The sequence below is a fragment of the Choloepus didactylus genome, chromosome 16 (assembly GCF_015220235.1).
Source record: "Choloepus didactylus isolate mChoDid1 chromosome 16, mChoDid1.pri, whole genome shotgun sequence".
Taxonomy (NCBI): Eukaryota; Metazoa; Chordata; class Mammalia; order Pilosa; family Megalonychidae; genus Choloepus; species Choloepus didactylus.
Window position 1 is genome coordinate 75,323,145 of NC_051322.1, and position 12,437 is coordinate 75,335,581.

A 12,437-nucleotide genomic window follows, 5' to 3' on the forward strand; every position below is an offset into this window, starting at 1 on the left:
CCATGTTTGTAATCCAATCATGGGGCAGAATTTTGGGTGGGAACTTTAGATTTTTCCATTGAGTTGTAACCCTGCCCGTTCAATGTGGGTCTTTATTGGTTTACTGGATTACTTAAGAGACCTAAGAGGCAGACAATGTTGCTCTTGGGGCATTTGTCCTCTCATAGACTCTCCAGGGCAAAGTGTCAGCAAAAGTCTTCTTTCAAAGACTATCTCTAAAATATCCTTCTAAACTGCAGCAACATGTGGACCTGCATGGCTCTTTTAAAAGTACTTCAATAAATCAATCAAGACCCACCTTAAGTGGGCAGGGTCACATCTCCATGGAAATAATCCAATCAGAAGTATAACCCACAGCTTGGTGGGTAATATCTCCATGGAAATATCCAAACAAGATGTCACACTCTAACCAAAAAGATTAATCAATCTGCTCCCACAATATAGCCTCAAAGGACAAGTTTTTTTCTCTGGGCATAATATATACAAACTGGCACACAGCCTATGTTGATTTCCAGATCCAGCTAACTCTAAACATGTTTGTTATATAATATTAGGGTAAAAGGTTATTTTAAATCTAAAAAAAACTGGGAAAAAGAAAAACTAGTATGAAAAGATTGATGCAAATAATTCCAGATTCCTGTATGGAGTATTGGCCAGAGTGGCCACTGAAAAGATGTTTGATAGAGTTACAATAAATTTCCATTCCCCAATAACTTCTTAATGCCCCTGAATACCTCTTTGTTTTGGATGCTATAGATGAGGGGGTTCATCATGTGAGTGAACTTGGCATAGAAGGCTGGCACCATCTTGTCCTTGTCACAGGTATAGTTTGAGACTGGTCTCATGTAAATGAACAAGGCAATTCCATAGTAAATTCCAATCACAGCCAAGTGAGAGGAGCCTGTGGTGAAGGTTTAGTGATGGCTTTCTCCAGAGTTCATGCAGATGACAACTCAAAGGACATGGGAATAGGAAATGATAATAACTGAGACTGAGAATATTAGCATCACTACACAGCAGACGAAAAGCAGTCTTTTAAAGACAGAGGTGTCATTGAAGAGTAGAGGTAGATGGACAGCAATATGAAAGAAAAAGTGATGAATTTCCAAAGATCTGCAGTAAGAGAATGACATGGCAGCTACCAGCACAATGATGCCACCAAGAGACTCCTGGATCCAGAAAGGAGTAGTCATGAGTACACACAGTGTCTGATTCATGAGAATGGTATATCATAGAGGGTGGCATATAGCCATATAGTGGTCATAAAACATGACAGCCAATAGGAAACATTTGGCCTCAAGTGGGGACAAATAAAAGAATATCTGGGTTCCACAACTTACCAGAGAGATGGATATCTTGCCAGACAAGTAGTTGAAGGCCATCTTGGGTACTGTAGTGCAGATGAGCATGAGGTCCCTGAGGTACAGTTGGCTGAGGAGGAGGTACATAAGGGTGTGGGGCTGGGTGTCCAGGTACATGAGGAGAACCATGGCAGTTTTTTCCATGTAGACCACTCTGAAGATGCCCAGGACCAGAGGGAAGAGGAAGGTGTTGGTCAGACTGTGATCTAAGATTCCCAGCAGGATGAATTCAGGGTTGAAAATCTGATTTCTACACCTCATGATGGTTATCTTGTCTTATCTGGAAGTTCCAGATAAGGCATCATCTCACTTATTAATTCAAGAAAATGCTTTTGACTGCATACTATGAGCCAGTTCCTGTACCAGGCAGTGTACATGATACATATGTGAGACATTTTCACCAACCTCTACTTACATATGATTTTGTCACAGTAACAGTTATTTGAATTGATCTTGTGCTTTCAAGGTTGCTCCATTGAATCATCACAGAAATCAATTTAAGAAGTGTTTTCAGTTTTACAGACCAGACAACTGAGGTATATAAATCTTATTGATTTACCTTCAGCTACAAAGTCAGTAAAGAATTTAGAAAAAAAATATGTATACATATTGTTTGCTAAAATTTATGAAAATCCCTTATCATAAGAACTTGCTTATTGAGTTTTGTTCCTTTTCTCCTAGAATGTCTACAGATTGCTGCTTTCCTCTTGTTCATTCATTTCCCACTGGTTCAAACAAGAAATACTTACTGAAAAGCAAACAGAATGTGTGAAACTTCCTTCCCAAATTAATTTTTCATTTTAAAATCATAACCAGTATGTACTATCAAATATTTAGTTTGAAATAAAAATGCAAATAAACTCTCAGAAGTTTTAATGTGAACATTTAATTAACAAATAAAATTGAGGCAAACTTTTCATAAATTCTCCCTTGTAGTACACTTCTTTAGAATAGTCACAGGCAATTTATTGTCCTGTGTATTGACATAAAGTTTGGGAAGACTTTATCTTCTTCATAATTGATCACTGAGGCAAAATAACTGTTTTTAGATGATGTTGCTAGTTGTAATAATTAGGACAATGTTATGGTGGGACAAAAATAATAAAACTGAACAGACAAGATAGAGTTGAACAATGTATACAATATATCTATACTTATATCTATATTTATATCTATATCTACATCTATATCTACATCTATAGTTACTGAAAGGGTCAGCTCTCCTCCAAGAAAAAGCCCCAGATCTAAGGCCCCTGCATTATATATAAACATTCAATTTGATATAGAGATTTTAAGTCTTTAAGCCTCTATTCTCTCTGCAGTCTCTTCTCCATCCAGTCTGCCAGTGAGCCAATATATGGCTGTGACTAGCTCTCTTGAGTGCTATGGTATGGAAGAGACATTATGGTATACTTAACTCCTATCGCTTTTGCCTGAACTCAACAAATGGACAGAGAACTTACCAGCAATACTATTCCTCCTTACCTACACACAAATATGAATCTAATGCCTTTTAGGAGAAAATGATCCTTTCTGTGATGAAGTTGGATATGTATTTTTGCTTCTCCAGAAACTCTCCACCTTTTTCAACTCTGCTTAGCAGCCTGGAAGTTCCTCAGCATCCCTTGCCCTCTGGCTTCCAGTTGTGCTTTGGCTAATGGGGGCACAGACAGGAAATGAAATGATAAGCACGGCATGTTTAGTACTCCAGCAAAGTCACCCTTCCTGATCAGTCACTGTGGACAGGTTGAGTGTCTCTAGTAAAAGACATGGCATCTAACAGGAAACAGTTTCCATATAGCCTCCTTCTGCAAATCAGGAAGTTGTGCTTCCCCTTTCTCCTTCATACACGTATGTCACATATTATGTATACCTGCCTTTATCTATCAATTTATCTAATCACCATGTCATCTATGTTCAAATTTTGATGAATTTTTTCAGTAAACATGGCTGTCAAATAGCAAAATATTTAATATCTGCGAAATTATCTGGGTGCCTTTTATGGGACAATTGTGTGAAAATTCCAGGAGTTAGAGATAATGATTATTCTCTGTTTCTTTGATGTATATATTCATCATAATTACTGTTTTTCCATTTATTGTAAAATAATTATCACACTTTAATTTATCTAATTTACCTGGAAAATGTATATAATATCCTAGAATGTAGAATTGTCAATATTTACTTGTATTTCTATTTAATTTTATGTGTAAATTAACTTGCCTATCCTGATGTTTATGATTATATTAAAAGTTTTATTGATATTTTATTTTGAAATATCTACCACTGAAAATTGTATTGCATTTGCATTGAATTCAGTTCCATATATTACAAAAGTTGGTAGATCTGAATAATTTATTATTCTTTGTCCCCCAAGTAAATATTGCTCTGCAATTTAAATACCTGTCTCTTTTCAGCAGATACAGTTAAATTTATTAAAAGCATCTTTTAAATCTCTTAACTTTATTTCAGATTATCCTATCTCCATTGTTTTCTTTTCATTTTTTATCTTCACAAATACATACTCCCTTTCACTCTCCCCCACCCTCTGATAAACTTTAATTAATCTCTATCTCTGTAAATATGCTAGTTCTAGTCATAGCTGATAAGTGCTGCCTACATTTATTGTCTTTATATGAGTTGTTTATTTCAGTAAGCATAGTGTTTTAAAGGTTCTTGCATGTTGCAACTTGTCTCCTAACTACATTCTTTCTTATAGCCTAGTGATATTACACAGAGTGTATATACCCCATTTTGTTTGTATATCCATTTGTTGATAGACTCTTGTTATTTCCAGCTTTTGGCTATTGTGAGTCACGCTGCTATAGTTATTGGTGAATAAGTATCTATTTCCAGCCCTGTATTCATACTCTTTTGGTACATTCATAGAAATCGGATTTCTGGGTCAAATTGTAATTTTATGCTTAACTTTCTGAGAAACTCTCATGTTGTTTTCCACAGTGTCTGCATCATTTCGTATTCCACCAACAATGCACTACAGTCTCAATCTCTGCATCCTCTCCAACACCTATTTTCCATTTTCTAACTAAAATCCATCCTTGTGGGTGTGAGGGAGCATATCATTTTGGTTTTAGATTTTTGTTTTCCCTTCCCTGAGTGTTTTTTCCTTTATAAGAGAAGTTGTGGGTTTCTAGAACAATCATGCATAAAATACAGGGATCCCCTATACCACCCTATTATTAGCACCTTGCATTGGTGTGGAACATTTGTTACAATTGAAGATAGCACATTTTTATAAGTATACTATTAAGTATAGTAAATGGTTTACCTTAGGGTTCACTATTTGTGTATTATAGTTCCATGAATTATTTTGATTTTATTCTGATACCATATATACAATCTAACATTTTCCTTTTAATCACATTCAGATATATATTTCAGTACTTTAAATTATATTCACAATGCTGTGCTACCATCACCACCATCCACTAATGAAACGTTTCCAACATTCCAAATAGGAACCCTATACATTTAAGACTTAACCTCACATTCCACTTCTCCACCCCATCTTCTGGTAAACTTTATTCTAGATTCTGACTCTATAAGTTTGCTTATCTTAATTATTTCAAATCAGGGAGATAATACAATGTTTGTCCTTTTGTGTCTGGCTTATTTCACTCAACATGATGTCTGCAAGGTTTATTCATGCTGTCACATGTATAAGGACTTCATTCCATTTTATGACAAATAATATCACATTGTATTTATATATCACATTTTATTTATCCATTCATTGATTGGTGGACACTTGTCTTGCTTCCATCTTTTGGCAATCATGAATAATGCTGCTATGAACAGCAGTGTGCAGATATCTGTTTGAGTCCCTAATTCTTTTGGAATATGCCCAGTAGTGGGATAGCTGGGACATATGGTAGTTCTATATTTAGCTATCAGAGGAACCACCAAATAGTCTTCCACAATAGCTGCACCCTTATACATTGCAACCAGCAGTGAATGAGTGTTCCTGTTTCTCCACATCATCCCCAACCCTTGATATTTTGCAACTTTTAATATTATTCATTCTAATGAATGTGAAATGATCTCTCTTTGTGGTTTTGATTTGCATTTCCCTGATAGCTAATGATAGTCAATATCTTTTTGTGTTCTTTCTGGGAATTAGTATATGTTCTTTGGAGAAATATCTATTCAAGTCCTTTGCTAATTTTTAAATTGGATTGTCTGCTTGTTAAGTTAAAGGATTTCTTAATATATGCTGTATATTTCACCTTTATTGGATATGTCGTTTCCAAATATTTTGTCTTATTGAGTAGGTTGTTATTTTACTTTCATGATAAAATCCTTTGATGCACAAGTGTTTTAATTCTCATGAGGACCCATTTATTCATTTTTTCTTTTGCTGCTTGTACTTTGGTTGTAAGGTCTTAGAAAGCATTGCCGAACTCAAGCTCCTGAAGATGCTTCCCTATAATCTCTTCTAGGAGCTTGCTAATTATGCTTCATATATTTAGATCTTTGTCCCATTTTGAGTTGATTTTTGTTCAAGGCATGAGGTAGGAGTCCTCTTTCTTTATTATGCAAATGTAGCTATAGTTTTCCAAGCACCAAATGTAGAAGAGACTATTATTTCTCTATTGAGTGATATTTCCCCTTTTCAAAAATAAGATGGCCATAAATGTGAAGGTTGATATGTGAGGTCTCAATTTGATTCAATTGCTCTACATATCTGTCCTTTTACCACCATGCTTTGATTAATGGGGTTTTGTAATAAGGACTAATATCAGGAAGTATGATTAATCTGACATCATTCTTCTTTTTCAAGAGGGATTTAGAATTTTTGGACACCTTACCCTTTTGTATAATTTTGATGATTGGCTGTTCCATTTATGCAAAGAATATTTTTGGAATTCTGTTTGGGGCTACATTGCATCTATGAATTACTTTGGTTAGGATTGATATATTAATGATATTTAGTCATCCAATTAATGAACACAGAATGTCTATCAATATCTTCTTTGAATTCTTTTAGTTTTCTTTGTACAAGTCCTTTACAACCTTGGCTAGATTTATTCCTAGATATTTGATATTTTGGTTGCTATTCTGAAAGAATTATTTTTCTTGATTTCTAATTGTGATAGTTCATTATTGTGTACATAAACACTACTGATTTTTACAAGTTGATCTTGCAAACCATCACTTTGTTGAATTCATTTATTAGTTTCTTTGTTTCTTCTGTGGATCTTTAGGATTCTCTGCATATATGATCATACCATCCACCTGCAAATAATTAAAATTTTACTTCTTCCTTTCACATTTGGATGCTTTTTATTTCTTTTTCTTGCCCATTTGCTCTAGCAAGAACTTCTAGCACTATGTTGAATAATAGTAATGACAGTAGATATCCTTGTCTTGTTTATGATCTTAGAGGGAAAGTTTTCTGACTTACACCATTAAGTAGGATGTTGTCAGTGGGCTTTTCATAAATGCTCTTTTTCATATTGAGGAAGTTTCCTTCTATTCCTAGTTTTCTACGTATTTATCAATAGGGATGCCAGACTTTGTTAAATTCATTTTCTAAATGAATTGAGATGATCATGTATGGTTTACCTGGCTTTGTTGTGAGTGTGATGGAGAATGAATTAGGTTGTGTTCAGCAGAATTGGATTTAAGTTTTCTTGGAATGTTTGGTAGAATTCCCCTGTGAAATCATCTGGTCCTGTGCTTTACTTTGAGAGGTTTATGATAAATGAATCAATCTATTCAATAGTAATTGGTTTGCTAAGATCTTATATTTGATCTTGAGAGAATGTAGGTAGTTTCTTTTTAAGAATTTGTTCAAAAGTTGGTTTTGAAGGGTTCATAGTGTCATCTTATCATTCTTTATAATTCAGAGGGGTCAGTAGTAATGTCCCCACATTTTATTTCTATATTTTAGTTATTTGCATTCTCTTTCTTTTTTTCATTATCAGTATACCTAAAGCTTCTTCAATTTCATTGATTTTTTTTCAAAGAAGCAAATTTTGCATTTGTTGATTCTCTCCAAAAAAATTTTTTTTGTTTCAATTTTACTTATCTACCTCTAGACTTTGTTATTATTTCTATCTACTTGTTTTGTGTTTAGTTTGCTCTTTTTCTATTTACTATAGTTTAGGGATTAGGTCTCTGATTTGAAGTCTTTCTTTTTTAATATAAGCATGTAGAGCTATTCATTTCCCACTCAGCACTAACTTCACTGCATCCCATAAGTTATAATAAATTTTTTTTTTCAATCTCATTTCCCTCAAAATATTTCTTAACTTTGCTTGTTCTGGTTTCCTCTTTAACCCATTGGTTGTTTAAAAATATGCTGTTTAATTTCCACATATTTCTGAATTTTCCATATCTTCCTCTGTTACTGAATTCTAGTTTCATTCCATTGTGTTTGAAGAATATACATGATAAGATTTCAATATTTTTGAATTTATTGAGATTTGTATTGTGATCTAATATATGGCCTATTCTGAGAATGACTCATGTTCACTTGAAGAGAATTGTGTATTCTTTTTATGTTGGGTGAACTGTATATATGTCTGTTACGTATGGTTGGTTTGGAGTATCATTCAGGTCTTTTATTTCCTTATTGTTCTTTTGACTAGATTTTCTATCCATTACTGAAAGTGATGTATTACAGTCTCCTACTATTAATGTAGAACCATCAATTTCTCCCTTCAAGCCTGCCATTATTTGCTTCATATATTATGGTGCTCTGCTGTTATATGCATATGTATTTATGATTGTTACATCTTCTTGTTGCAATGCCCACTTTACCAATATATAATAACCATCTTTGTCCCTCATAAATGTTCTTAACTTAAAGTCTACTTTGGCTGATATTAGTATATCTATCCCTGCTCTCTTTTGATTACAACTTTCATGGTATATTTTATTCATGCTTTCACTGTCAACCTATATGTATCTTTGAATTTAAGGGTAATCTTTTGCAGAGAGTATATAGTTCCTTTTTATCCATTCTGTCAATCACTGCCTTTTGACTGAAGAGATTAATCCATTTACATTTGAAGTCATTATTGGAATTGAACTTTGTCTATGCCATTTGCTCTTTAGACTTAGAATATCTTATACATTTTTTGTGTCTCAATTCTTCTGTTCCCACCTACTTTTTATATTTATTTGACTTTCTGTGTTGAATGCTGTGCTAATTTGAATCTCATTTGTACCACAGAGAAGTATTGTCCTTTTAATCCAATTTTGTGGGGGCAGCTCTATTTTTGGGTGGAATCTTTTGATTACATTGTTTCCATGGAGATGTAGTCCAGCCCATTCAATGTGGGCCTTAATACCCTTGCTGGAATCCTCTATCAGAGAATAAAAGACAGATGAAACTGAGAGAACTCAGAGATATTTAGAGAGAAAAGCTCAGAGACATTTTGGAGAGATGGGGCCATTTTGAAACCAGAATTCAGGAGAAGAAGAACCATCAGATGTCACCATGTGCCTTCCAATGTGACAGAGGAAGCCTGGATGCCATCGGCCTTTTTTCAGAGAAGTTATCTACTCCTTGATGCCTTAATTTGGATGTGTTCATGGCCTTAGAACTGTAAATTTGCAATCTAATAAATCCCCATTGAGGAAACCAACCTATTCTGGTATATTGGATTCCAGTAGCTTAGCAAACCAAAAAAAAAAAAAAAAAAAATTGCATTCTCTTTTCTATCTGGAAATGCTACTTCATTATTGAATAGTAGTTTAAAATATAGATATCCTTGCCTCATTCCTGATTTAGGGGGAAAGTTTTATGCCCTCCACTATTAAGTATGATGCTAGCTGTGGGTTTTTCACAAATGACCCCATTCTATACTTATGTTTCTGTGTCTTTCAATCCAGAAAGTGGGCTGTATATGTTGAATGACTTTTCTGCTTATATTGAGATACTCTTTGCTATATTCCTTCATTCTATTTATGTGCCATATTACCTTGATCATTTTTCATATGTTGAACAACACTTGCACTACTGGGGCAAGCCCCTTTTTTCTTTATATATAATCTTTTTAAAAATGTAGTTGGATTCATTTTGCTAGTATATTGTTAAGGATTTTAGTACCTACATTCACATGTGAAATGTGTATGTAATTTTCTCTTCTTGTGATGATTTCACCAAGATTTAATAACAAATAAATGCAGGCTTTACAGGATGAATTTAGCTGTGTTAACTCCTCTGGAATTACTTGGAAGTACTTGAATCTTTTTACATTTTACTTGAGGTTACTATGTAAATTACATTTAGAATCATAGATCTATTACAATTAAATTGTTTTGATTACAACTTGACTTCAATAGGCTACACTTGTACTTATACACCTCACTTTTTTCTTTTTGTGTTTCCTTGTCACAAATTACTTCTTTATCCTATACATGTTAGGCATGTTATTTTACATTTGAATTTTAAACCATATAGCAAGTAAAAGAAAACTTTATAAAGGAAAAATTATACTGGCATTTTTATTTGCTTATATTATTATATGCCATGGAGATCATTTTCTTTTCATATGTATTCTAGTTAATGTCTATTGTCCTTTCCTTTCAAAATAAAAGCTCCTTTTGGCATTTCTTATAAGGCACAATTAGTGGTAATGAACTTCCTAAGGTTTGGTTTGCCTGGAAGTGTCTTAATTTCCCCCTCATTTTTGACAGACAATGTGCTGCTTTGAATCTATTATGTACTCCATAAAAGCCTATATCATCTAAATTCAATCTTCTGGGGGCAGACCTATTGTGGGTTGGGTTTTTGATGAGGTTGTTTCCATGGAGATGTGACCCAACCCATTCAAGTGGCTCTTAATCCCTTTGTTGGAGTCCTCTATGAAAGGATAAAGGACAGAGATATTTTGGAGAGAGATCAGATATGCTTAGAAAGAAAACACCCCAAAGAAAGCCACTTTTGAAAGCAGAACCCAGGAGAAAGATTAGCTATCACCACATGCCTTCCCATGTGACAGAGGAATGCTGAATGCCATTGGCTTCTCCTCAGAGAATGTATCTACTTCTTGATGCCTTAATTTTGACATGTTCATGACCTTACAACTGTAAATTTGCAGCCTAATAAATCCCATTGAATAAGCCAGCCCATTTCTAGTATACTGCATTCCAGCAGATTAAGCAAACACAAATAGATTTTGGTATGAGAGAAGTGCATTGCTGTGATTTGCAAATACCAAAAATGTTGGAATGGCTTTATAAATGGATAAGGGGAAGATTCTGGAAGAAATGTGGTATACTTTATAGGAAAAGCCTAGATTGCTTTAAAGGGATTTTTTGTAGAATTATGGATGCTAAATGTATTTCCAAAGATGCCTTAGACAGAAATGATGAATGTGTCCATGCCAACTAGAAAAACGTGATGCTTTTTTTTTTAAAGTGGCAGAGAAATTGTAAAATTGAGTACTGGTGTTGGTTGGAATGGAGAATTTGAAAATGGTGAGCTACGATACCTAGCTGAAGAGATTTCCAAACTAATTGTGGAAAATGCAGACTGGCTTCCCTTGCAGCATCTACTGAAATTTAAAGGGAATGGGATAAGCAGAGAACAGACTCTTTGGTACAGAGAAACCAGAAATAGATGGTCTGGAAAATTATGGCCTTTGAGAAATTGAGACCACAGGAGCTAGTACCCCATGTGAGGATTTAACCAGTAATAGCCATATCAGTATGTCAGGATTGGAAATGGAGTTATTCAGGGAGGATTTGTGGAAAGTCCTATTGCCTGAAAATTTTGACCCCTGTATGCTGCATGCCAAGCCATCATTTTGTTGAGATCTATGTAAAAGGAACCACCACCAGTCTGGACCAAAAGGACAGAAAAGAGAAAGGTTAAAGGAAAAATTTCTTCAAAGACAGTATGATCAAAGCTAAGGTCTGGATCCAAGAAATCTTGCACCAAGAGGGTGGAGCCACCCATGCCTGTGGAAAGTATTTTTGCCCTGGAGGCACAGGTCAGGTCTTCTGCCTCAATGCTCAGGAAATGTGCTGCCATCTCAGAGAGGATGGAGCACATTCCTTGGGTATTGGGGAGATCCTGACCTCCATCCCACTGCTCTGAAGGGATTGACCATTGCTCTGGAGATGGCACAGTGTACAGGTGACACCCAGATGCTTGAGGATGGTGGGTACAAGAACACAGTGGTCTCCCCAATATTTGGATATGTTGGAGAAGTCATCCCAGGGTTTGGAGAGAAAACAGCTGCTGTGAAGACCTTGGAAAGGGTGGTACTCCAACTTTCTAAAGCTATGAGTATAAAACATTGTTCTATAAGTGACTCTCAGACTTTGAAATCAAATGGAGTTTTCTCTGAAGGATTTAGGAACTGATTGTTTCCCTTCAGTTTTTCCCTATGGCATTGGGAATGTTTATCCTATGACTGTCCCTCTTTTGTATATCAGAAGCAGATAACTTGTTCTAAGTTCCACAGCTAGAAGGGAATTTTGCCTTATTACAAACAATGCCTGTAAATGATTTTGATAAGACTTTGCATTTATTGATTGCTAGAGAAATGATTTATAGATTTCTGATTTTGTGATGGAATGCGTGAATTTTGCATATGAAAAGAACATGTCTTTTGCGGTTCCAGGGTGTGGAATGTGATGGTTTGGGTCTATTAAGTACCCCATGAAAGACTGTTCTTTTAATCCACTCTTGTAGGAACAGACCCATTGTGGGTGGGCTCTTTTTATTAGATTGTTTCCATGGAGATGTGATCCTGTCCATTCAAGGTGAGGCTAATAACCTTGCTGGTGTCCCCAATGAGAGGATAAAAGACATTTTGGAGAGAGATGAAAGACAGAAATGCCCAAGGAGGAACAAACAAAGACACACAGAGGCCCAGGGACATTTTGAAGACAGAAGGACCAGCAGATGTTGCCATATGCCTTCCCATGTGACAAAGGAACACCCAATGATATTAGCCTTTCCTCAGAGTACTTATCTACCTCTCAATGCCTTAATATGGACATTTTCATGGACCTAGGACTGCAAATTTGCAAAATAATAAATCCCCATTTCAAAAGCTTATCAATTTCTGGTATTTTGCATTCCAGCACCTT

The 12,437-nt window shown here is 35.1% G+C and overlaps 1 pseudogene; it reads right to left on the bottom strand.

Annotated features, from left to right (window-relative positions):
- Positions 1-686: 686 nt before the first annotated feature.
- LOC119511321 lies at positions 687-1,622 on the bottom strand (annotated as a pseudogene).
- Between the last annotated feature and the right edge of the window lie 10,815 nt (positions 1,623-12,437).